The sequence below is a fragment of the Lissotriton vulgaris genome, chromosome 12, assembly GCF_964263255.1.
Source record: "Lissotriton vulgaris chromosome 12, aLisVul1.2, whole genome shotgun sequence".
NCBI classification, from domain to species: domain Eukaryota; kingdom Metazoa; phylum Chordata; class Amphibia; order Caudata; family Salamandridae; genus Lissotriton; species Lissotriton vulgaris.
In genome coordinates, this window is record NC_141700.1 from 156,601,554 (window position 1) to 156,629,337 (window position 27,784).

Consider the following 27,784-nt stretch of genomic DNA (forward strand, 5'->3'; position numbering starts at 1 on the left):
GGCGGAATATTTATTCAGGAATAAGGTTCACTTTCATTCTCATTTGCAAATACTCCTTCCGCAGATCATAGACACATCCTGAGGGATTTGGCCAACTTGGAGACACATTTTCTGAAAAACATACTCAGCTCAGACACAAACAGCCAGATTCATCATTGAAAATTGCGCTCGCAAAGGGCCAGATTCTGATTCATCTTCCCAAATGCAATAATCGCTAATAGAAAAATCGCTAAATTGCGTGGAATTGCATCTAAGGAATCTCTATTTGAGCTTCATTAAATGCAATTCATTAACCATTTTTTATTTGCGAATTCGCAATTTTTGGCTGCTATTTACCGCGAAGTCTGACTTCGTGGTAAATAGCGAAAACTTTGAAAAATGCACTTTAGTCCCAGGGACCACTGCCTGCCCTTAAAAGATTAAACAAAAACGTTTATTTTTTTAATGCATCCTGTTTTTCTTTAAAAAAAAAACAAATCCTCTCTTCCAGATCAGATTCATTCACCGCATAACTTTTACACACCATTTAACCTCTTCTCGAGGACACCATATAGTTCAGTCCAGCGGTGGAAGTACTCACTAGATCGTGCCTGTAATGTGTCTGTCAGTGAAAATGAAAAAAAAACAGCCTTTTAACCCAATCTAGGCACCACCCTCAGAAATCATGAACAAATCATGTCCATTCTTCTGTGGAGTCTTGCTACGTTTTAAGCCTAGCTGTGTCGTCATTCACTTGATGCCTTAATTAAATTGTATCTCTAGTGGCAAGAATGAACAAGCTGCAGTGTAATCATTTAGGAGGCGTGTGGTTGTTTGAACTGCATAGGCCCCTCTAATGGCAGTCTGGGGTCCCCTTCGTGGAGGTCTGCCTTTCATGTTGAAGAGCAGAGGGCATACTCCAGCCCGAAAGGTGCGGGGAGAGCTGTTGATGTAACAGAAACAGCCCTGTGAGGGAGGATAAAAGGGAAGCTGAGCCACGGCCGCTCGTGACTGACTAAAGTTAAAAAAAATGTCTAGTAGCAATAAGAGAACATATGCCCGCATTTTACAAATTAGAACCAACAGGATTAGGAATAGAATATCAAATGTATTTACATAAGACTATCCCCGCAGCCATGGCCCCTTGCAGAGGGGTTCCCACAGGCGCAGCCCCTCAGTGAGCCGACATTTTACAAATATCTGTAGCCGACGGGCACACTTCCGGGCTTGCACACCCTCCCACCAAGGTCCACGATGATGGGGGGCTACTGCCAGCCGCCTTGAGGCACCTGGGGATATGGCAGGGCACCGGTTGAACAGATAAGCTGTCTCTGGGCGGCTGCGGCCAGTGACGTAGCCCTGCGGTAGGAAGCCGGTGCCAGCCCTAACACCAGGGCCTCACGCCGCCTTGTTTATATTGTGCAGTTGTATCATTTAGGAGGCGTGGGGTTGTTTAAACTGCATAGGCCCCTCTAAGGTCATTCTGGGGTCCCCTTTGTGGAGGTCCGCCTTTCATGTTGAAGAGCAGAGGGTACTCCAGCCGAAAGGTGCGGGGAGAGCTTTTGATTTAACTAAAACGACCCTGGGAGGGAGGAGAAAAGGGAAGTCGAGCCACGGCCGCTTGTGACTGACCAAAGAAAAAAAACAAAAATGCCACCTGCATCCACTAAAATAAATAAATAAACGGAGTGCAGTGTCCCTAAAGCGGGCGCCGTGCTCCGATGTAAAGTAAAAAGTAATAAATGATAAGCGTGCGCCGTGCTCGGAGGAACAACGAGGGGTGGGGAGCTGAAGCAGGAGAGGCTGTCTGAGCTGCCATTACAAGCGTGGGGACGGCGCTGCAAATGAAAAGATTGCTTACTGTCCTTTAAAGGAGAGCGTATAAATCTGCATGTAAAACATCCAGTCCCGGTGGGCGGGGCCAAAGTGGACAGGGTGTTAACCAGGAGGGACTAAAAAGCCTCCTGGACAATCATTACGGCTCGTTTAGCATAACTGGTGACGTCAAATGACGCACACCAATGAAAATGACGTCCGGAACAGAAAGTACACTTCGCAAACCGTATTGATTCCAAAAAAATCTTGAATGGCGAGAGTGCGCGCTGCTAACACCAGGCAAGACCTAAAAAAAAGCTGCTTTATTTAAAAGCAGTCCCAGACATGGTGGTCTGCTGGGCTATCCCTGGGAGGGCCTGTCATTACCAATGGGCTCGCAAATTGCGAGAGGCCCATTAATATCCACAAGCCTTCCAATTTGCGGCCCCATTGGGAATTGCAAACAGTGTTAGACACACTGTTGTACATGCCAAATAGCACCTCGCAGATTGCGAGTCGCAAATGCGACGCAATTTGCGAGGCGCAATTTGGCAGGTCCTACATCTGGCCCTTAGGCAGGTAACATACTCCAATTGGAGAGGAAGACCCTGAAAAAAATACACAACTTGGATACCCAGGGGCATCAAGATATAGATATGGAAAGACTCCCCTCCTCCAAAAAATATGCGGTTTGTAAATTATGCATACTTTGTTTTTGTGTACTAGTGCAAAATTCCACAAAAATTATGTGAAATAAAAAAAAACAATATTTAGCTCTATATTTTAACATGAAATGTGTCATGCGAGCACTCATTTCGCACTACAAAAAGTGGAAACAACACAAGCTGCAAACAAAATATGCTTGTGTTCTGGTTGTTCACCTTTTTCCCATGCACCTGCACTAAAATATTGCTGGAAACGTGGCTTAATTAGGCCACGTGGAATGCTGGCTTTATTTTGGGAATTTCGCCTAACAAGCGTGAGAGAATCTTCTCATATTTACAACAGCATAAGCAAATTTTACCCGGGTGTACAAAAAATAATTAAAAACGCACTCTTCATCGCAGCATCTTCAATTACATCATTATGGCTGGTGTAGGCGCGTTTGGTCCGATTTTGTCACTGCCTGGTGGACCCATGGAGGGGGTGATAGTGAAAAACTAGAGTAGGTGCAACATGTCGCAAAATGAGGCTAGGCGGTCTTGTTGTCAGTCTGCAGTGTCACTAATGTATCATTGTCAGGGCCTCTGGAATTATGCGATTGTGAGGCTTTTTATCGCGAATTATGGATTTGCAGCATTTGCCACATAATTCATCATCTGCTGCATAACCTGCAGATTTTATGAAAAAAATGAGTTTCTAGCTCAAACCTTCGATTGATTATTGCTATATTTGGGAGTTAAACTTGTACTAATGTGGTGCAACCTATGGCCAGACTGTGTCAGGTGAAAATAATGAAGTCATTCTATTTCGAAACGTGCTGCATTACGCCGCATAGTTTGCCTTTACTGGCCGCATAATTTAGTCAACCCTGCCGCATAGTTTGGCCCTCCCCTGCCGTGTAATTCCAGTAGCCCTCACTATTGTGCATGCCCTTCCTTTGGCGAACATTCCATAACAGCTGGAATTAAACCAATAAGCACCAGCAGACACAAATCATCAGGCCTATGCAGTCACAGGCATGAACTGTACATTTCAATTACGGCTTAGCATGCTGGCACAGTTTCTTCCTCACTGCTGACATCGAGTGTGTCCTGAAGTTAAGAGCTGAAATAGCAGCAAGGCCAGCTCAGCGTTTCATGCGTCCGAGGTAATTGCCTTAGTGACATTAAATTGGGTAAATAGAAATATCTTTTGTTTACAGCGTCTAAAAATTGCAAAATTAGATCAGTTGGCGCTATACAAAAGACACACTATTGTTTAGGGTCTAAAAGGCTATTTACGGCCAGCTGAATCAGGTAAAAATAAATAATTTAGATTGTAATTGGTTAACAGCTATTGTCCCTACGAAAAGGTCACGGTCAGTCCTTGATTCTTGTCTTGCGTTTAGTTTCTGACTACACATTGACTGTGCACTGGAATTTAGTGGACAGAAGGCCTCAGTTCAGCGTCATAAAAACACTTGAAATTATGAATGCCTGTTTTCGCTGGTACTGCCCCTTTAAGACGCTGGACTGGATTGGTCTCTACGTGCCTGTCACGTTCCCTGCTATCCGGGATGGCTCTGCTGAATGCTTCAGAGATTGCCCATGGCGAGGAGTCCCAGTGAGCAATGGACTTCCCAACAGACCAGTAATGCTGAAGTCAGTCACCTCGGATGGCCTTCCAGGTGACTGAGTCTAGCCGAGCTTTGCCGCCTTCTGTGTGACTGACTCCACCCCAGCGCTACCGACTGACAGGTGACTGTCTCTGCCACTGCCCCGTCGTCTTTGAGGGGACTCCATCGATTCAACCCCTACTGCCTGCCAGGCCTTATGCCATACTCTACCCCTCTGTCTGCCAGGGAGCTGACACTACCACAGTCCTATCAATTATTATAACTGACTGCAGTAGCGGCTGGTGTCAGGGGAAAGTAGTGAGGCAGCACAGGGGGCCAACAATAAAACAAAGCAAACAACAAAAAAGTACGTACCTGCCGCTTGCCGCTCTTCTGCTGTGCACAGGCTGAGGCTCCCAGACTCCCCAATTGGAAATCCAGACCCTGCTCTTATGCTGGTGATACAGGGGCGGTGGGTGACATTTGAAAGTGGTGGGGCGCAAAGTGATTTGCATACTGCACCGTAGCGAGCGAGCGTAGCGAGCGAGCCCAAACCCCAAAAGGGGGGTTTGGGGGGATAACCCCCCCCAAGAAAATTTTGAAAAAAAGGAAGAAAAATCGTGCATTTTCAAGCAAATTTGAGAAAGCAGAAAGGTTAATAAAGCAATTGTGAAAGTGCAGGTATTACATTAATAGATGGCATAACATAGGTAGCTTCTTATTCGGTATAACCACAGAGCTTCATACAGTCCGTCCTATTATGCTCAGGTGCTGAATTCAGACTATAAGACTTTCATGGAAATCTCAGCTCTAAGAGTAGAAGAAGTTGCACAGCAGTTGGGAAACAGCCTTCACAAAGCATTGGGAACCACGCCTTACCTTTACCACGTTTACAGTAAATAATGGAAATAATAAAGTATTAACATATTTGTGTTTGTTAGTCACTTGAAATGAGAAATGTTGCCCTGTCCAATGTATCAATACCAAAAACATGCACTTACCACTACCCTCATTTTCAGGCTACCAGACCTCTGTGTGATTTTGATAGCATTTAGAAGCTTAGCCCGGGATCTCAAATCTGCCAGTACTTTTGCCCAAGGTAGCTCTCTGTATTTGTCTACATTTTCTAAAATCAAATGCAAGGAGAATGTTCCAGTTTTGGTTCTAACTGTTCTCAAAGTGGAACAGGTGATCTGAAATGTAAAATTTAGTGAGAACCCTAGTTGACAATTTACCAAAAGGTATGTAGTGCTTCTGTTACGGCATTGGAGACCTTGGACATCTATTTATAAACTGGGCCTAGGCGGGTGGCAGGGAAAAACACAGAAAATGCTAACAGGTAAAGAAAAATACTAGCCCAAACTAAAACACACACAAACATCACTTAGAAACCGTCTCACTTTACTGCAAAATCCACCCCAGACCTTATCCCTCACTTAGTCGCATTGTGACTGTTAGGCAATCCTTGATACCCCCATGGTATCCCTGGGCCTTTTGAGGTGCATCCAGTATCCCAAGACATTTCTCTAGATATCCACACCACAGCATATTTACTGAACGGAAATAATGTGTTTTTTGTGGAAGAATCATGTATTTTTTCAAGTCAATTATCAGCCCTTTGCCCTGCCGTGGTATTTAAGGTGGTACTTTTTCGGAGACAGGTGACTGTTCAGGGGCCAAATGTGGTGAGGCGTAAACTGATTTGCATACTGCACCATAGCGAGCGAGCGAGCCCAAAACCCATAAGGGGGTTTTGAAAAAAGAGAAGAAAAATCGTGCATTTTCAAGCAAATTTGAAAACTTACAAACTTGCAAGTAACAAAAGGATCTCTCTGACAAAAGCAGTGACTCACTGACCTATTTACATCATATGCATGTTGTAATCTGCATCAGGTACATGTTCTTTGCAGCAGGCACATTAACCTTCTGCGCTGCCGCCTGCTGCCCTGTTCACTACTGGGACCACAAACATAGGCTAGCTCTGCCAGACTGCCAACGCACCTCCATATATAGGCCAACAACTGATTTTTTGTTTTATATAGCGAAATAGACCCGAGACATCGGGTATCAGAGCGCTTTACATGAGCACCAGTTTTGTTACATTACCATTAATGCCTAAATAAACCTCACTTTACATGAATGTGTCTTATAAAGAGTCTTGGATAAATAGGGTGAATGAGCACAACACATAAGCGGCAACTTGCTTATTCATCTCAACCCTTTGGAACCCTACATGCCTTGCCCTTTCTTCCACCCTGCCGTCCATGCGGCAGCAACAAATGTCATTGAACCACTGCCACATTGTCAACTTTGAATTACAAAATATGTTAGACTTTTTGATGTAACATTCTCAACAAGCAAGGCATTGTAAGCAGCTTGAAACAAGCATTTACAATGCAGTGGTTTCGCCTTTGGAAAAGTTAGAGCTATTGGCATTGTAAATGACAACATTTGTATTTATGTGTTGGTTTTGAAAACAGATAAATAAATGACATTGTCATTAGCTTAATCTCTGCAGTCACTCTGCAGTCCCTAGCACTCCATAGCACTCTGTAGTCACTCTGCACTCCCTAGCACTCTGCACTCCCTAGCACTCCCTAGCCCTCCCTAGTCACTCTGCACTCCCTAGCACTCTGCACTCCCTAGCACTCCCTAGTTGCTCTGCACACCCTAGTCACTCCGCACTCCCTCGCACTCCGCACTCCCTCGCACTCCGCACTCCCTCGCACTCCGCACTCCCTCGCACTCCGCACTCCCTTGCACTCCCTAGCAGTCCCTAGTCACTCTGCACTCCCTAGCACTCCTGGTCTGGTGCAGCTCATACTTCTCACTGATGACACCACCCATGCCAGCTCTTCACAAGCTTTAGATCTTTTTTTAAAGCTACAAAAAATATTTGGTGTAATCGATTCACACAGTATTGCTGTATTCCTTACCAATCCACTTCATCACATAACTGTTACCACAAAACATTTCTGCACACCTCTAGTCTCCAATCTGCTAACGTTATAACAACCATTCAGTGACCCTTTGCTCTTTTATGCGGAGCACCTCAAAGTGAAACTCATACGTGCTGGTATTTATTCACTTATCAGGCTGTCTGCGCCCATCCTATTCCAGTGTGACATTAGCACACACTCCACATCGGCGGGGGAAAGGCGGATCGGGGGGGGGGGTTGATGGGTGAAATAGCGAGTAAATGCATTTCAGTGGATGGGTGATTATATTGGTTTTGTGAATGGGTTTATGCGTAGATGGATGAGTGGGTACATGAGTGAGTGATTCGATAGGCGAATAAGCAGATAGGTGGATTAGTGGATCGAAGGATGGGTGAATGGGCTGATGGGTGGCTTAGTAGATGCCTGAGTGGATAAATGGAAGGGTTGATACATGGGGTAATGAATCAGTAACTGGGAGGATGAATGAGGTGAGTGGATGATTGAAATGGTGAGTGACTGTGCAGATTAACACCTGCATCAGACTTCTCACAAAGCTTTATCACAAGATCTTATACTTGTGTTCCGCAGCAGGAGAGCAGCAGGGTCAGTGGAGCCACATCATATGGTGAACCCCCAAATCACAGCAGCCTAAATTTGTAAATGTTATGCCGGGTCACTCCTGGTAAGGAACTTTACTCTGCCTGTTGTTGCTTTGCAGAAGCAGTGCTGCACATTGTGGCTGAAGTAGCAGGGGCCAGTGATCTTTAAGCTAAGCACAACTGTGGTTGAAAGATAACACCACACATCAAGGGGCATGATTGTTGCCCTCTGACCCCCCCTGTTTGACCCTCAAGCCCTAGCTGTGAATATAATGTATATGTATAGACGTTAAAGGGCTAAAAGGAGGGAGGGTGGGTTCTAATGACTGTGGCGAGTGGACTAAGGGTAGTGAAGATTATTGATAAGTAACTGAGCATTACAAAACTCGCCCAAATATCCCTGAAATTAATTAGGAAGGGGAAATGCATTTTGGTTTCATTAAACCAGGCAATATACTAATAAAGTCCTCGGACCCGGTTTCGATTTCATGGTTTTAAATTAGGTTTTTGCATGACACTCTCCCATAAAAACACACTACAGCAGTCGCCGAAACAATCGATATAACACATCTAGTCCTGTCAAGTATCACGCATCAGGTGTGACAGTCACGCATTTCAGTGCGGTGTTCCGCATCACCGCACTGAAATGCATTGTCACGCATTAGCCACCACCTACTAGCACGCGCCACCAGCGGCACCTCACCAGCTCTCTGTGGTTCACTTCTCACGAGAGACGTGCTGCGGTTGCTGGGCTAGTTCCTAAATAGTTAAATCGCCATCTGCGCTTAGCTCTGGGGTGGCTGAGAGCGCCACATTGTATCAACTCACTCTGCTCCAGCTCCCTGCTGTTGCCAACAATGTTATAATGCGCAATATCTAGCGGCGCCGGCGCGGCGCGCGGCTGCTTACAGAGTGCTGTCAGTCATGGCACACCATGGGGGGCCGCCTGGATTTAATCCGGATGTGCAGGTAGAGTGTCATCACGTCCTGAGTCTCTCTCTCATGGCTGCCTGCCGCGCTAGAGGCATGACGATCGCATCGCGGCGGGCGGCGCAAAAATCTACTGCAGCGAGCTCACAGTGAGGTTGGCCATGATCGAGCAATGCCGGGCCCCGGGAGGAGTGGCCAGGCAGCCTGAGAACAGGTAGGCTGCAGAGAGTGCACCATCGATGGGCAGCAGTGCAGTCACGGACCGCTGCAGTCTCTAAACTCAAAGTAAGTGTTTACTCGGTGACACAGTATACGGACAGGTTAGCACCTGCATGCATGGAAAATGTTTGCAAGATAAAAGTGTGGCAACAACTAATGTGGAAGTAACCCTGTGGTTTTAATGCGGTAACACTCAGATGGTGAGATAGCAAAATTTATGTTTAGCAATGTGCAAGGCTGGATATTAGATTCGGCGAGTGAACCCGTGCGGCCGCTGCCAGAGTCATGGTGCATCATTAGTGGAGCTTACAGTCCTGGACTGCGGCAGACCGGATGTAACGGCGGGAGCTCACTCAAGTAAGTGTTAGGGCATTAGTACTAAAATCAGGCCTCCAGGCTCTCAGCTTAACATTGCTACACTACTTTGGGGTCCAGCCATCCGCACTGTGCCCGGGGAGGGGAACTGTTAGCTATAGAGGCAGTGATTGCATTACTGGAGGAGGTGGGGTAGGAGGAGGGGAGTTGTGAAACACCAAATGCCACCTCTTAATGTATTGAATCGTGTCTAGGAGTGAAATACATTTTAGACTAGTCACCACCTTTGTTCGAGACAGTAAAACTGCATTGCCACCAAGAAATAGTTTGAAACACCCACGACTCTGCTGGGAAGTATCTTTACTTTGTTCATCTAATGCTGCAGACCTGGGAGCAACAGGCTGCATTATGGTGGAAAAGAAGATATAAGTATCAAAACAAAAGAGAACAAAATAAACACATCAGTAAATATAAACATGGACAGGGGAGCGGGCAGAGGAGCGGATTCTTAAAGGAGATAATAAAGGCAGTGATCGAAATTATTATTTTTTGAAAATTTCAAAGGCAGAATTTATTTAGGTGTTTTTGGAATAAAAAGTGCGTGATGCGAGTGCAATGATCTGAAGGCACGGATTTCTGAACTGTTTCCACCACGCCTAAAATCACTGATCATGCTTGCGCATAGTCCAAACTTGGACATTTCCAGAATTAGCGATGGCGGGCTGGTTTCTGTGACCCTTGAATGAGTGAGAGACATACATTATACTGTGTGCTGACTGAGCTTTGTAATTTGATGGACTTTCAAATTGTGCCGGCTAAGACATGTAAGGGCTGAGTAAAGGTAATCAAACTTTCAGTGCCTGAGCAGCACCGCTCTTTTTTTACCTAGGTTTTTTTTTTAAATCAAACTTCACCTCAAATGCAGACAAGGATAACAGATATTAAGAAAATTTATGTTTGTTCCAGTGGGGACTCAAGTTTATTTTTTTATTTTCTCACATTCTTACATCTTTCTGTTGTGGGCTGGGTCTTACGTGTGACAGAGAGGCCCTAGAGTTTACACTGATACTCTGCATCCCGATCTCCTTGATTGACTGCTGGCAGCAAGGAGAATCTAGGGGGGGCAGTGTAGGCAAAGGCTGGATAAGGCATCTGTGTTTTTTAGTAGCTCAGCTAACTTGCTATGGCTGTTAATAAGTAAAACGAATGCTTCAATTATTCTAACCTACCTACATCCCTGGTCTGTAGTGTACAGAACCTGAGAATTGTGGAGTCACATATTCTGACTCTGCCTGCTTTTCAGTTGCCTGCTGTTAGTGCACTTTACTTAAATTACTGCTTAAATTCTTGTTGCTCAAATGGGTGCAATATTTTTGATATTTATACGTTTCCCTCATCTTCATCGTGGGATATTGCCGGCGATTAAGTGTCACTCATAGTTGTTGAAATGGCACTCATAATTTCACTGAAAATATGAAAATGTCACACACAGCAATCTGACACCTTGGCAGCTATGCACATCTATTATAATGACGCCAGTATCAATTACTGCACCGTATCTTACCTGATCTGTGTTCATCTTGTCATTAGGCGAGCTGTGGATTTCTGCATGAAGTTTCCTTTGCACAGTCTTTCTGTTATCGCTGGGATTCAATTGTTTGCCTTGGAAGCCGTGATTTGGAGGACTGCTTGGTCTATGCTCCAAAACCCCACTACTGTCGGAATGATTATGCTGCGCGATGGCCCAGTGAGGTGAGAGCAGGCGCTACATTTATCCTCCTCGCCCGTAACCTGAGCAGAGGATTCCAGCGGCCCTGCACACTGAAGTGTTGCTCCGGACTGGTGGGCCCTTGGGGGCAGGTGCAGCCATCTTACCCCTTCCGGAGAGCCAGCCGAGTCTTCCCAGGGTGGCGAGGGGCGGGTGGGACCCACAACTCCGTGAGGAGGCTAGCACAGGTCGGTAGACATTTCTTTGTAATTATTACCTGTGTGTGTCCTGTTTTTTTTTCCGACTCAGGGTTGGGACGGTGGCTTCTATTTTGGGAGCCTGAAGAGCTGGCGCTTACATCTATGAGGCGATAACATGGAATGGAGCGGGCCCGCGCGCAGGTAGTTATTTATTTCACGCTTATTGAGTGGCGCTCGGACCCGCTGCCTGGCGTTCCACTGTGCTCCGGGGCAGAATAAGTGGCTTGCCGGTAACAGCCGTTCTCCTCTCTAGCACTTGCATATTTAATTGATTCAGCCTCACTGCAAAAGTCGCACGTAAACAAATATTTTTGAAGAGGCCCTTCACGCGAATATCTTCCTTCCTTGACAGGATCAGGATATCCCACCCCCACCACCACCACGCGCGGCATCCAATGATGGATGCTGCGCGATGGACCAGCCAATCCTGGCGCAGTATAGAGCGCCAGGATTGGCTAGGGGGTCACATTTGCTGCTCGCCCTGTTGCCCTTTGGAAACCCGGGCTGTGGCAGCAAGCAAGCACCCCTGGGTCCCGCTAGGGAACTTACAGTGCGCATGCTTGAGAAAGTTGCTCACTTTCCCAAGCATGCGCACTGTAAGTTCCCCAGGGGGACTGTCACTGCGCACTACGGTCTGGTCTGCTGCAGCCTGAGTGTGGACTGTCACTCAAGCTGCAGCAGGCCACCCCCCTACGCAATTCTCGCCGGCGGCTTTACTAATTAGGAGATATACGCCGCGATGCGTGTCCATGGTGGCTGGTGGGGCTACGCCCGTACGCCCCAATGGACGCACCGCGGCTGTGGTGATACCCATGTGGGCAGCGTGGGGTTGGGTGGAGTGGGCTGATTTTGCTCCATCGGGCGTCTGGCAGCCTGTGTCTGCTCAGTGCCATAGCTGGGGGAAGGGGGGTGGGTGCGGTGAAATCGGAGCGCCCCAGGCAGCACGAGTTTTGAGGGCAGAGGTCTCCCCCCACTCTTACCTGCGGCCGTCGCGGCCACAAGAATCGTCAACAACCCCCCCACCCCCCCACCCCCACCCCCACTTACCCGCGGCCGACACGGCCGCATGACTCGCGTGCACCCACCTCCCACGCTCTTCGATCAGGCTGCCGTGGGCGGCAAATGCGGGTGCCGCCTCGGGCGGCATAAGGCCTAGCTACTTCACTGTGCCAGCTGGGTTGGAGAGATGTCAGTGCGCATGTCAGTTTGGCCGTCCTAAGACGGCCGGCAAACCGCCATACGCACTGACATCAGTGCCCATCACTCCTCCACCATTCTTTATATGGCCCGCCTCTAAAACTCGGCTCTGGACGAAAAATAAAATGATAAAACTGTTATTATAATTGTATTTTTTGTTTGCCTTGGGGAGGGGGAGGGGGGGAGGGGGGCGATGCTCCGCCATGATGAAGGAGCTGCTGCTGGGTGACTGGTTCTATCCCAGCCCAATCGCCTGACCATTGACTGACTTGACCCATCCCTACTGCCTACCAGTGGTTGTCTCTACCCCAGCCCCACTGCCTACTGGGTTACAGACTCCACCTGTGACCTATCGTATGTCATATTTCTTTATTATTTGAAGAGTTTTATAAAGCGCCGTCTAGACCCGGAAGTATCAGAGCGCTTTACAAGAGGACCAGTGAGTTACAAGTTACAAATTACATCAGTTACTCAGATAACTGACACTATCCCAGCCCTGAGGACTGTCACATGACTGACTTTACCCAGGCCTTCTTTCTTCGCAGCGGACTGATTACACCCCAGCCCTTCCACCTGCTCAGTGAATGCCCCTCTCTACCCCAGACATACTGGCTGCGAAATACACCACTGTCCCAATGGGCCTGCACATTTATGGAAAAGCGTTTTTCTATGTACGGAATCTGTTAGGACCAAATTGGTTTTGGGTGCAATCTGTGTGCCCCGGAGCTGCAGCTGTGTCATCAATGCACACCTCCTTCTGTAGGTTGCTGTGTACCTTGTGAGCATTATTCGCATTACTTATGTGTTAGTGTGCTCACCGTGACTCAGGTGTGGATCTAGGAAGAGCGATGACACACTAGCAACTCACGCTGTACTGAGACAGGCAGCGCCATCACCAGGAGGGAATTGTAAGGGAGGCACACATTTGGGCCACAGACAAAAGTGCAGGGGGCTCTTACGAAGGAGATAGATAGATAGATAGATAGATAGATAGATAGATAGATAGATAGATAGATAGATAGATAGATAGATAGATGGATGGATGGATGGATGGATGGATGGATGGATGGATGGATGGATGGGTGGGTGGGTGGGTGGGTGGGTGGGTGGGTGGGTGGATGGATGGATGGATGGATGGATGGATGGATGGATGGATGGATGGATGGATGGATGGATGGATGGATGGATGGATGTGTGGATGGATGTGTGGATGAGCGGGTGTGCGGATGGACGGATGGATGGATGGATGGATGGGCAGAGGGATGGACAGATGGATGGACAGATCACTATGTTTGGTAAGGTGCAGTGCCTGGCAGTTTTTTTCTGCCACTCCTGGCACATTTAACGCCTTAACTGCTTTGAACGTTCCCCACCAGTGCGTAACAGTCTAAAAAACGGGCGGAGCCGCGTCGGCCAACGGACGGACAGAGGTAGAGCTCGCGGCGGTCGTTGGCCGACACCCGCAGCGAACGGGTTAACAGCCGCGGTGATGGATCACAAGGAGGGCCAGTACAAACAGAGTTGGATCATCGGCAGTGGTAGTGATACCAGTGAAGACAGGCAATGTGCCTATCGTAAGCTTCGCCCAATTCTCCTTTGGTAGCACAGTGATTTACAGTACAACAGAGTCTCTATGCTGGGTCCGTCTGAATCAGCCTTATAGTAAGTTCTCTTTCTCAATATTTTGTTTAAAAAAGGGCACTCTGACTAGAAAGCCACTCAAACAACTGGAACTGCGAGATGATTTAGTGCATTATTTAGAATTTGGCCAGAACTGAAAATCCTCAAATTTCTGGAGGAAACTCTAAATAAAGAGTAGATTTCATTAGCTGAATTTCTTCTACCCGATGGGTTTTATTTAGGGGGAAATTCGGCCTATGGATTATACTCTGTATTTAGAATTTCCTCCAGAAACTAGTGGGATTCTTTCAAGCCATATGCACCACTGTTGCGTCACTTTTAACATGGGAAACTGTGAGGGTATCGGCAGTACAAGTGGCTGGTATGTAAGCCCCTTAAGGTTCTTCAGTTCCCCTATAAGCTCTAAATTAGGTGCTTAGCTTGAAAATTGACTAATTTTGAAAAAACTGTGCAGCCTGGAAGGTGTATACAAGTACTAGGACATCAGTTAGAAGCTGGTGGGAGGGGGCAGAGTCAGTCACGTGTGAAAGATGAAATGATCCATCGCCTCTTACTCTTCAGAAAGCTAATGCTATCAATCATCCGCGGGCCAGTGCTCCTGCCCTGCTTATGGACACCTTTGATAGAAACTGTGACCCGATATTGATGACTGTGTTGCTTGTATGTGTCAGAGAGAATGATAATGATCACAGGTAGTCATTTAATGGCTCTGGGGTGTGGGAAGGCAGCCAAGAACGTGACAGGCATGAAGAAGAGGATATACCGAGAATCCCAGGCAGGTCTGAGACAGGCATATCTACCTACACCACACTGATTTGTTATAAATGTCATCCGTCAATATAGACACAAAAGAGCATTTGCAAGAAATGATCCCTACCAGTGCTTGAATTGTAAACAAAGATAAGTGCCAGGGGCCCAAAGTGTCTTGTAGCAGCCTGCCACTGGCACAGTCGAGTGCCGGGGCTGCTAAATACAAAGACGCCCTGGTTTTGATTCCATCTCATGCTCTTTCTTCCACCACACTGTGCTTCTGGTCTCCTTATCTCACTCTTGTAGTTTCTTTTTCATCCTGTGTGTCCCCACTACACCTTTTCTTATTGTTTTCTTCCTCCTCCTTTCTCTCGGTTTTGTCTTTCTCATTCTCTTGTTGAGGGTCAAAGTCTCATGATGAAATATAGGTGCCACGGACGAGAGCTGGTGCTCTCAACCTGCAGCCGACAGCAGAATAGAAGCACAGCCTGTGGGGAAAATGTGCAAGGATTTGAAAGGGAGTCGGTGTGCCTAACTTGATTTACTCTTGAATTTCCATGAGTAAGTCACAGATCCTTTGCGGATTGGGCAGTGGAGTGGAGTTTACCATCTTTGACTGTGTGATCTGGTGGCACAAACTTCAACCTGTTGGCCCCCCCATGAGAATTGTACCTCCTAATGTTGCAGGAGGGCCGCTGAGTCAGGGAACGGGACATAATTCCAAGGTTCTTGGTTGCTTGAAATGCTGGTGTCCCCTAGGTCTTGTAGTTTGATGGTGTTGGTGAAGTTCCTTCGATCCTCTTGTATGCAGTTCTTGGGTACTCTTGTTTGCTTGAAATGCTGGTGTCCCCTAGGTCTTGTAGTTTGATGGTGTTGGTGAAGTTCCTACCATCCTCTTGCATGCAGTTCTTGGGTACTCTTGTTTGCTTGAAATGCTGGTGTCCCCTAGGTCTTGTAGTTTGATGGTGTTGGTGAAGTTCCTTCGATCCTATTTGCATGCAGTTCTTGGGTACTCTTGTTTGCTTGAAACGCTGGTGTCCCCTAGGTCATGTAGTTCGATAGTCTTTGTGATGTGCCTTCGATCCTCTTGCATGCAGTTCTTGAGTACTCTTGTTTGCTTGAAATGCTGGTGTCCCCTAGGTCTTGTAGTTTGATGGTGTTGGTGAAGTTCCTTCAAACCTCTTGCATGCAGTTCTTGGGTATTCTTGTTTGCTTGAAATGCTGGTGTCCCCTAGGTCATGTAGTTCGATAGTGTTTGTGATGTGCCTTCGATCCTCTTGCATGCAGTTCTTGAGTACTCTTGTTTGCTTGAAATGCTGGTGTCCCCTAGGTCTTGTAGTTTGATGGTGTTGGTGAAGTTCCTTCGATCCTCTTGCATGCAATTCTTGGGTATTCTTGTTTGCTTGAAATGCTGGTGTCCCCTAGGTCTTGTAGTTTGATGGTGTTGGTGAAGTTCCTTCCATCCTCTCGCATGCAGTTCTTGGGTACTCTTGTTTGCTTGAAATGCTGGTGTGCCCTAGGTCTTGTAGTTTGATGGTGTTGGTGAAGTTCCTTCCATCCTCTTGCATGCAGTTCTTGGGTACTCTTGTTTGCTTGAAATGCTGGTGTCCCCTAGGTCTTGTAGTTTGATGGTGTTGGTGAAGTTCCTTCGATCCTCTTGCATGCAGTTCTTGAGTACTCTTGTTTGCTTGAAATGCTGGTGTCCCCTAGGTCTTGTAGTATGATGGTGTTGGTGAAGTTCCTTCGATCCTCTTGCATGCAGTTCTTGGGTACTCTTGTTTGCTTGAAATGCTGGTGTCCCCTAGGTCTTGTAGTTCGATAGTGTTTGTGATGTGCCTTCGATCCTCTTGCATGCAGTTCTTGAGTACTCTTGTTTGCTTGAAATGCTGGTGTCCCCTAGGTCTTGTAGTTTGGTGGTGTTGGTGAAGTTCCTTTGATCCTCTTGCATGCAGTTCTTGGGTACTCTTGTTTGCTTGCAATGCTGGTGTCCCCTAGGTCTTGTAGTTCGATAGTGTTTGTGATGTGCCTTCGATCCTCTTGCATGCAGTTCTTGGGTACTCTTGTTTGCTTGAAATGCTGGTGTCCCCTAGGTCATGTAGTTCGATAGTGTTTGTGATGTGCCTTCGATCCTCTTGCATGCAGTTCTTGGGTATTCTTGTTTGCTTGAAATGCTTGTGTCCCCTAGGTCTTGTAGTTCGATAGTGTTTGTGATGTGCCTTCGATCCTCTTGCATGCAGTTTTTGGGTACTCTTGTTTGCTTGAAATGCTGGTGTCCCCTAGGTCTTGTAGTTCGATAGTGTTTGTGATTTGCCTTCGATCCTCTTGCATGCAGTTCTTGGGTACTCTTGTTTGCTTGAAATGCTGGTGTCCCCTAGGTCATGTAGTTCGATAGTGTTTGTGATGTGCCTTCGATCCTCTTGCATGCAGTTCTTGGGTACTCTTGTTTGCTTGAAATGCTGGTGTCCCCTAGGTCTTGTAGTTTGGTGGTGTTGGTGAAGTTCCTTTGATCCTCTTGCATGCAGTTCTTGGGTACTCTTGTTTGCTTGAAATGCTGGTGTCCCCTAGGTCTTGTAGTTCGATAGTGTTTGTGATGTGCCTTCGATCCTCTTGCATGCAGTTCTTGGGTATTCTTGTTTGCTTGAAATGCTGGTGTCCCCTAGGTCTTGTAGTTCGATAGTGTTTGTGATGTGTCTTCGATCCTCTTGCATGCAGTTCTTGGGTACTCTTGTTTGCTTGAAATGCTGGTGTCCCCTAGGTCTTGTAGTTCGATAGTGTTTGTGATGTGCCTTCGATCCTCTTGCATGCAGTTCTTGGGTACTCTTGTTTGCTTGAAATGCTGGTGTCCCCTAGGTCATGTAGTTCGATAGTGTTTGTGATGTGCCTTCGATCCTCTTGCATGCAGTTCTTGGGTACTCTTGTTTGCTTGAAATGCTGGTGTCCCCTAGGTCTTATAGTTTGGTGGTGTTGGTGAAGTTCCTTTGATCCTCTTGCATGCAGTTCTTGGGTACTCTTGTTTGCTTGAAATGCTGGTGTCCCCTAGGTCTTGTAGTTCGATAGTGTTTGTGATGTGCCTTCGATCCTCTTGCATGCAGTTCTTGGGTACTCTTGTTTGCTTGAAATGCTGGTGTCCCCTAGGTCATGTAGTTCGATAGTGTTTGTGATGTGCCTTCGATCCTCTTGCATGCAGTTCTTGGGTATTCTTGTTTGCTTGAAATGCTGGTGTCCCGTAGGTCTTGTAGTTCGATAGTGTTTGCGATGTGCCTTCGATCCTCTTGCATGCAGTTCTTGGGTACTCTTGTTTGCTTGAAATGCTGGTGTCCCCTAGGTCTTGTAGTTCGATAGTGTTTGTGATGTGCCTTCGATCCTCTTGCATGCAGTTCTTGGGTACTCTTGTTTGCTTGAAATGCTGGTGTCCCCTAGGTCATGTAGTTCGATAGTGTTTGTGATGTGCCTTCGATCCTCTTGCATGCAGTTCTTGGGTACTCTTGTTTGCTTGAAATGCTGGTGTCCCCTAGGTCTTGTAGTTTGGTGGTGTTGGTGAAGTTCCTTTGATCCTCTTGCATGCAGTTCTTGGGTACTCTTGTTTGCTTGAAATGCTGGTGTCCCCTAGGTCTTGTAGTATGATGGTGTTGGTGAAGTTCCTTCGATCCTCTTGCATGCAGTTCTTGGGTACTCTTGTTTGCTTGAAATGCTGGTGTCCCCTAGGTCTTGTAGTTTGATGGTGTTGGTGAAGTTCCTTCGATCCTATTTGCATGCAGTTCTTGGGTACTCTTGTTTGCTTGAAACGCTGGTGTCCCCTAGGTCATGTAGTTCGATAGTGTTTGTGATGTGCCTTCGATCCTCTTGCATGCAGTTCTTGAGTACTCTTGTTTGCTTGAAATGCTGGTGTCCCCTAGGTCTTGTAGTTTGATGGTGTTGGTGAAGTTCCTTCAAACCTCTTGCATGCAGTTCTTGGGTATTCTTGTTTGCTTGAAATGCTGGTGTCACCTAGGTCATGTAGTTCGATAGTGTTTGTGATGTGCCTTCGATCCTCTTGCATGCAGTTCTTGAGTACTCTTGTTTGCTTGAAATGCTGGTGTCCCCTAGGTCTTGTAGTTTGATGGTGTTGGTGAAGTTCCTTCGATCCTCTTGCATGCAATTCTTGGGTATTCTTGTTTGCTTGAAATGCTGGTGTCCCCTAGGTCTTGTAGTTTGATGGTGTTGGTGAAGTTCCTTCCATCCTCTCGCATGCAGTTCTTGGGTACTCTTGTTTGCTTGAAATGCTGGTGTGCCCTAGGTCTTGTAGTTTGATGGTGTTGGTGAAGTTCCTTCCATCCTCTTGCATGCAGTTCTTGGGTACTCTTGTTTGCTTGAAATGCTGGTGTCCCCTAGGTCTTGTAGTTTGATGGTGTTGGTGAAGTTCCTTCGATCCTCTTGCATGCAGTTCTTGAGTACTCTTGTTTGCTTGAAATGCTGGTGTCCCCTAGGTCTTGTAGTATGATGGTGTTGGTGAAGTTCCTTCGATCCTCTTGCATGCAGTTCTTGGGTACTCTTGTTTGCTTGAAATGCTGGTGTCCCCTAGGTCTTGTAGTTCGATAGTGTTTGTGATGTGCCTTCGATCCTCTTGCATGCAGTTCTTGGGTACTCTTGTTTGCTTGAAATGCTGGTGTCCCCTAGGTCTTGTAGTTCGATAGTGTTTGTGATGTGCCTTCGATCCTCTTGCATGCAGTTCTTGGGTACTCTTGTTTGCTTGAAATGCTGGTGTCCCCTAGGTCATGTAGTTCGATAGTGTTTGTGATGTGCCTTCGATCCTCTTGCATGCAGTTCTTGGGTACTCTTGTTTGCTTGAAATGCTGGTGTCCCCTAGGTCTTGTAGTTTGGTGGTGTTGGTGAAGTTCCTTTGATCCTCTTGCATGCAGTTCTTGGGTACTCTTGTTTGCTTGAAATGCTGGTGTCCCCTAGGTCTTGTAGTATGATGGTGTTGGTGAAGTTCCTTCGATCCTCTTGCATGCAGTTCTTGGGTACTCTTGTTTGCTTGAAATGCTGGTGTCCCCTAGGTCTTGTAGTTTGGTGGTGTTGGTGAAGTTCCTTTGATCCTCTTGCATGCAGTTCTTGGGTATTCTTGTTTGCTAGGGTTGTTTGTGCTCTATTCGTTAGAAAGGTCTGTGGCCAACATTGGCTCATCTTTGTTAGGACTGTTTGTGGCATTTGTGTAATTCTGTTTGTTATGGCTGGCTTAGGTAACCCTCATAATGGGAGAACGCAGGTTAGACGGCAAACAATCATTCACCGTTCCGTTGTCTCGATTGGGTCTCTAGAGTAGGGGTGTGCGTAACTTGCGTAATTCTATGAAGCGTAATCACGCAAAATGACCTAAGAATTCCACAAGATTACACTGAATTACATGACTATAGTAATTATGCATTTAATGATATTTCTTAAGGGAAAAATTTCCCCATACGTCCAAAATAAATGCGAGGATGCATTTTATGCTAAGAAATAGTGCTACATGTAACAGAAAATGAATAGCAAGCAGTAGCTCGCTCTTGCTAAATGTGCTCTTGGGGTAGGATTTTCCCCCAACTTATACCGACGTTTAACACTATTTTCCTAGCGCAAAAATGCACCCTCGCATCCACAAAGGACTCAAAAATAGATTTTGTTTTAAGACACAGAGCTAAATGCACCTAACATGAATAATGAGCACGTGGGGCCTCTCATACTTGCTAAGTGTGCTCTTGCGGTAGGGTTTCCCCCCATATCATGCTTAACTATGTCAGTAGGAGTGGTCGCATAGTTATCGCTAATTCCGCGTCACAGAGTAACATGGAATATGGACATTGCTCTGGCGAAATATAAATTCGGCTAAGGCCAACTCTATAGGGTGGCAATTGCAAACAATCTATAGGGTGACCAGAATTTTAAATCCAAAAACCGGGATATTTCACAAAAATAGAAGAAGGACTACAATTTTACTTCAAGCGATGAGAACATACATAAAATGCAATTTTTAAGCCCAGTAGCTTGCCTGTTATTTAAATTGCTTTCTTGAAACAACTGCTAACAATCCCTGCTTTGTAAAACATAAAAAACACCTCCCACCGTTTTCAGTCGACCCTCCCCAAAAACGGTGACATGAGCTAAATGTCTTGAAATGTGCTGGAGCAGCAGCTTAAAAACAATAGTACTCTAGAGATTCAGGTAATCGGGCAAGAACACATATCAAATTTCACTGCTTGCACTTTAAAGAGTACATTTTATTAGGTTGTGCCCTTAACAGACTTCTGAAGCATTCTCCCAGTTTTAGTGGCACGCGCGTCAAGGGTGCACTCTCACGCTAGGCATAAGTGACGTTTAGATAAAAAAAACAAAGAGGCTGCCCCCTTGGAAAGGAATCCAACCCCTCTGCCACAATGTGCTATTGCGTCACGCAGGCAAAGGTGCGGGGCTTTTTCCTGCTTCCGGCTAAAACCCTGGAATTTCACATCTCCACCTGCCAGCGTGTGTTTTTGTGTTTTGAAACCTCCCTGTTCTTAATCACCATCACCAAAGGGCCTGCCTGTTGCAACATGCTGATTACTAGCTGGCCGTGGAGGTTCGGGCAGAAATTCTGGTTTCCTGTCACATGTGACTGGCGCGAGCTGTGGTGCGAGCCGTCAGTCCCTCTCAGGGTTGTTGGCAGCACGAAGCGCTGAGGACTGACACGGAACACACGGAATACTCCTGGGAAGGGGCGATTAGTGAGGACTGTTGAAATTCGGAGCACCTGGGACACTCTGACAGGTAAGCTGGCTTCTTGTTCCTCGGTCGATATGGGGGTGCCGCCCACACTGGTGATAGTTTGCCGCTGTCGCTGGGACACCGCCGCTGGCCACTGGTTGGTTATTGCATGATAATCAAACATGTTCATTCCACGCGTCTGTGGGCGCCTCCTTTCATCCCCACGATGTCACAATGTCACGTCAAACATAATACTGATGAGCTCCCGCAGAGGGTACAGTGTGTCAGTGATTGTTCAGTATCTTTGAGAGCCACCTGTCTTTGTCATTCTTACAAGGATTATTGGCTTTACAGTATTCTGAATTTTTGGTCGAATCTTCGAAGTGAAAAGGTGTTTTCTAGAAATCATTATACAGATGGGCGTTAGACGTGGTCAGGTTTATCTGCGATTGTCAAACCCATCTGTGAGACATTTGTGTCTGACAAAATTACTGTTACCGTAACTTTGTAGCAGTTGCAAATGTTGACGTTGTTCGCACTAATTGCTTGTAATCCTTTTAACGATTGTTTTTTACTTGATCAAAGTGCATACCTAGTTTCTACCTTGAATGAGTCTGATGTGAAAATCCCCCACGAAGGGCCGATCGGGGTCTGAGGTGTTTATAATGTGTCCATGCGACTGCTGTACCTTTGTGCTACTTTGTGGGTTGCTTTACATCTTTTTTAGGTTTGGCTTTTTGAATGTCGCTTTACGAATTTACACGGCACGTCTTTTTAGGTAATTGAAAGTATAAATTGCTATTTTGTGCTCTGAGTGAGGCATGGGTACCAGTGCCATGCTCCAACAACGGAGATTGCCTCTTTCACCATCATGCCAACATTGCCTCTGACGTTTTACCCTGGCTATGAAAACGTTTCAGAGGAACGCCGTAAATTAAAACGCATGAAATTCTTGCCTGAGACGCACTTCGTTCACCTTTAAGCAGACAAGCATTGGCAATATCAATAGGTCTGGCGTATTAATGCTCTGTCAAGCCAGGCACCATGTACGGTAATGGCTCCCTCCTGCCATCTGTGCTGCCAGCAGAGAGAAATGCCATTACATATCTAGTTATCTAAGACACTTGAATAGCATTGCAATGGCACGTGTGTGTCCCTGAAAGGTCAATCTCAGGCAGCTGTATCAATACACACAATTATCACGGCTCTGTGGAGGGCAAGAACTTTATTGTGGAAGTACACACCTTCTGCCCAATCAAAACATGCAGTCCTGGCCCCCAGCATGTGGGTGGAGCCAATGCCCCTCTCATGGTGATTCTCACAAAATTGTCTGGCAACAGCTGTACAATCTCAAGCCAGACCATAAAAAACTGAAAACATGTAAAAATGTAGATAACTAAACGAATACATTTACGTTTATTCCTTAAGTTCGTTCGTGGTGCCTGGATGCCTCTCTGTCCAGGGGTGAGCCTATCAATTGTACAGCAGGTGCAGTGGCAGCGGGGCCCGCTGGGTCATAGAGGCCTCTTCACCCCAATAGTGGCTGTAGTTTTACTGCCAACCAAGGAGATGGGGGCAAATTCATTACTTTCATTAAAGCATGCGGCACTTTTGTTATGCCACTGGCTGTGTTTATGTTATGGGCGACACATTCATAGAGCGCTTTATGTTGACCCAACAGCCACTGCAGCATGTAAAATACTGCCTGCCAAAAACACAGACCTGCCTGTGGGTGTCATTCATTACATGGGGCACGTGAACATGTTCATGCGCATGGCCGTGCACACCACCCGCTGGAGGACCGTCCCATGATGTGTAACTTTGTCCCAGCACTATCAACCCTGTAAGGAGACTACCCATTGTGGGATGGCCCTCTTCAAAATCAAAGGCATGAAACTGTTCAACATCAAAGGCAATGTGTACATTTTCTTCTTACACAAGTTTGGAGTCAATCGTTAATGGTGCTTCAGATAACACAACAATAGAACCTCAAAATTCACCCTTCAGAGAAACCCGGGAATTAATCTCAGGCCACTGCCTCCGAAATGATATGGTACCATGGTGTGTTACTACAGAAAATGGCCTTGGGACCTCCGACCGCATCATTCCGTGCTGCCCAAGCACAGAAGAGACCTGTGTGCTTTTTCTGCTTCTTGGCGCATTCCTCAACTTGAAATATCTCAGCGTTGATGCATGTTTTTCTGACAACAGACCTTAGAAACAGAGAGGCAATTACTGGCCTGTGTTACTGATCGAAGAAAACTGCTTGATGATATGGCCCAGGGGTGCAGTGTAAGAGCCGGGAGCTACAGGCGTAATGGCAGGAAGCATGTTCATGCTGGTCTTAAGAGGGGCAAATCTTATTTGTGTATTATTGGTAAACATAGATGCATTTCCAGTAAGACGCTTTAAAATCTCCATTCATTAGCCTCCCAATATGGGAGCCCTGTGCTAATAAGCTAACTTTACACTTAAACGTGTAGTCTTTTCTCATGGCTGCACATTTCTTGGCAATCCTCTCCTTGAACCCAGTGTTTAAATTAGGATCAAGAGTTCTAAACAACCCGACAAGTGACTAACTTGTCCACTTCCCCTCCTGCCTTTCGTGGGTGCCACCGCTTCTCCATAGACCCCTCCATCTAAGTGCAGCAGCGGCTCCTCAGCAATGGCGGAGGATCGTTGCCTCACTGGCTGAGAGCCAGCAGCTAAAAAATAAATTGATATTTTGTTATTGTTTCTTTTTAAGCTGCTGGCTGAGCCAGCGTGTGTAGGGAGGGGCGGGACCGAGCCATGGGAGGTCGACGGAATGGAGTGGTATGTGCACTTCTAAGCGCATGTCTGTTTGGCCAGTCGTCTTAGGCGGCCAAAAAGACATGCACAGTTAGATTTCCCCAACCGAACTCTATTGCACAGCCAAGTTGGAGAAACAGCACAGGGTCCTGTGCCTGAGCGAGCGTTACCAGTCCACTCAGGCCCATCCCCGCGCTGCTCTCATGCTTTGTAATAGTATGAGAGCAGCACCGTGATTGCAAAGGGACTCTCTGATGCGGCCCCAGTGTCTGCTGGGATCAGGAAGCAGAGAAACACAGAGTGCTCCCCCTCCCCCGCGCTCCCTCCACCCACTCCACCACTTTTTGTCGGCCACTACTGCCTAAAAGTGCCTGAAACAAAGAGGTTCAGTCAAAACCTAGAACGAGTCTTTTAAGGATTATCTTGAGGCTCAAAAACCTATATTAACAATGGCCAGCAGGTATGGTTTTCAAATCAACAAAATACTTTTTGTTTGAAATGGTCTGTTTGTAATTTTGTTTGCATTATTTACTTGCTCAGCATTACAAATACAAAGGCTGCACAAAGTTTACACTAACATCTGGGTTTTTAAATATGAAAATGTTTATTAATACCAGTAAAACAATTGTTCACTAGGATCACAAAATTCATATTAAAAATGTAAATAAAAGTTTAATCACAGTTTTTCCTATTGATTGTACAAAACTGTACTGTGTAATCACATATTGTATCAATAGTTTACATTGGGAGAAGGGCATAGCATCTCATAGATTTGATCGAAGTCCTCATCCACTTGCAAAGTTTTCAAACCCATGGCTTTGGCCAAAGCTATCTTGCCGGGTTTAGAACTTTACTTCAGTGTTGAAGACCAGATTTAGGGATGATGAGTGGACCGTAAGCTAGCGCAAGATGATACATCATCACCATAGATGTATTTGTCCAAGTGCCATCAGGAATTCTTATCTTTATTATTGAAGTAACATTTATATGATGAGTTGGTGTCTCCGGATGCTGCCTAGTTTTGGTGGCCTTGTAAGGTTCCTGAACAATCCTTGACTTTTTCTAAAGATGAGGAAGGTACCCTAAAAACTACTGCCCACCTCATTATCTGCAGTCGTTTTAAACCTATATAAAGTAGAATCTAGCCATAGTAAAATGTCATTAGCTATCCTATTTCTAATGCAGTTTTATATTGAACCGCGCCCCTTCACACATCAACAAACATTTGCTCGCTGCAAAGAGCTCTGGGTGACCCCGCCTAGCACCAGTTGGCGTTGTCCTGAAGAACTTCAGTGATGAAGCATGTCACTTAGTGCGGGTGAGGAGTTTGCATCCTTTTTTAATCAAAAAAAGGTTTTCCCAACACTTTTTCTAGGATTTACTAAATCAGGGATACACAAGTGACTCCTTCAAGAAAAAGAAGTACTTTTTGTTTATACAAAAGAGACAGTGTCTTGTTAGTGAGTACACGGTTGCGGAGTAAGCCAAGATGAGCTAAGAGATTGCTTAGTGTGCATGGTGTAACTTAGATTTAGAATTGTCTGTCGCCTTGAAGCATATCTGAGCTTGTGTGCATTGTTGGTAGCATGAGTAGCTGGGTCTGCGTGTGAAGTGTTGGTGTGGGGCGTGGGAGCCAGGGAGGTACTCTGATCTTGACATATAACGTTATGGGACAGGCATGCGTGCATTCTTTGTGACGAAGACCAAAGAGAAAAAATAGTGTGTAAATAGGAATGTGGTCAGAGGCGCGGGGGATTGGCAGAGTAGAGACTCTTCTGGCGCCTGTAGTTCTTACTTCTGATCTCTCCAGCCCAAGTGCTCTGAAGTGAATGATTGTCAACATGGAAGTGCTTTATAAAACTCTTTGAATTAAAAAATCAATACATCTGCCACTTCCTCTGGGTTAGCATAATTTGTACAACATTCCTGGCATTAATACATACTGTAGAACACATTATGTACCAAAATTTGTATATTAATATTATTTCATATTTAAATTCATCTGTGTTAAGTTTGGGGTTAGTGCGTCGTTTTAGGGTTATGGCTACTACAGTTAACGTTGGGTTGGATGTAGTCCGGGTTAATGTAGAATCAAAGTTTTTGGGGTAAGTGGGGGTTTCAATGTATCCTGTAGGGGCGGGATCAAGTGAGGGTAGGTCGTAGTGATGGATTTCCTGGAATGGGTACTCCAATGTAAGGTGCAGGGGTCGTGGAAACGCAATTCAGAGTGATGGCATAACAGTAATTGTATATAGAAGGAAAATGATCACAGTAACAACATACACTCCATGGAAGTGACGTTGTTCTAAGGACTCTATGGGGTTTTGGCCAGGATCACAAAACCTGCGTGAGAGGTGGAGCCACGATTAGATCTTAGATCTCAAGTGTTCGCTTTCAGCGAACCAGCCGACTGGACTACGAAAACACCCTCTACGCTGGAACCACAGCCAAACTTCAGAAAAGACTCCAGCACATCCAGAACGCCTCCGCACGACTCGTCCTGGACATTCCCCGACACAGCCACATCTCCGGCCATCTGAGAGACCGGCACTGGCTCCCCGTCAGCAAGAGGATCACGTTCAGGCTCCTCACCCACGCACACAAGGCCCTCCACGACCTGGGCCCCAAGTACCTCAACAACCGCCTGACCTTCTACGCACCCACCTGCCAGCTACGATCGACCAGCCTCGCCCTCGCCGCCGTACCACGCATTCGCAAAACCACCGCCGGGGGAAGATCCTTCTCCTACCTGGCAGCCAACACATGGAACTCCCTCCCGATCCACCTTCGGCTGACCCAGGATCACCTCTCCTTCAGGAAGCTCCTCAAGACCTGGCTCTTCGAGCAGTAATGGACCCCTCCCCCCCAGCGCCTTGAGACCCTTCGGGGTGAGTAGCGCGCTATACAAATGCCCATGATTAATTGATTGAGCTTCTCATTTCACTCTATAGTTTCAACATAATCGTTCTTCAGAAATTAGCAAATGACTTCTTTTCATTTTGCACTGACAAAACATAAAAGGTAAAATATCATCAAGAAAAAAAGGAATTAGTACCGCACAACCGCAGTGATGTCAGCAATTGGGGCGATTGATATGTGGGGGATAATCAACCTTGGATATGTCCATATAAGCCACTCCATGCAACGTGATGTTTTGAACATTGCTATTATAGCTGATGCATGTTTATGTCATTACCCTTGACAAGTCTATGAGATTGTACAATGTCTTGTCTTATAACGTGTGTTAAATCCAAAATCAACAAACGGATTAAACAGAAAAAGAAAACAAGGAATGATAGATACCCTTTATTTTGTGTCTCCGAGAGTGCAAACAGCAACGGCCCGTGCAGGTAAGAGCAGTGCGGGCCATTGTTGGGGGGGGGGGGGTTCGACAGACGACGACAGGAGAAAAGTCATTATTTATTTAATTTTCCCTCTGCATCATCCGTCGAAATCCGCCCCACCGCTCTTACCTGCACGGTTGAGCGCAAACTTGGTGTCAATTGAGTATTCTGCACTGCCCGCCTCCTACCAACCCTCTCCAGGCTTTCGCGGAAATGATGTACTAGAACATTATACCTGAAACAACAAATTGGTAAAACACAGTAAGTGAGACAGAAGGGACAAAGAATCATCCACAAAAAACCTCTGGGTTTTTATGAGTATTGAGAGGGTTGTTAAATATG

The 27,784-nt window shown here is 46.2% G+C and overlaps 1 protein-coding gene across 3 annotated transcripts in view; it reads left to right on the forward strand.

Moving 5' to 3' along the window:
• The window catches only part of SEMA4A (semaphorin 4A), a 257,107-nt gene that overhangs the window by 118,379 nt on the left and 110,944 nt on the right, over window positions 1–27,784 (forward strand). Inside the window, exon 1 of one of the 3 annotated variants that reach the window (XM_086947656.1) lies at window positions 21,239–21,371. The exons of the other annotated variants lie outside the window; for them this stretch is intronic. The gene's annotated coding sequence lies outside the window, so the exon portion shown is untranslated. Of the gene's footprint in view, window positions 1–21,238; window positions 21,372–27,784 lie in introns of those variants that run through there. 3 annotated transcript variants of the gene reach the window in all.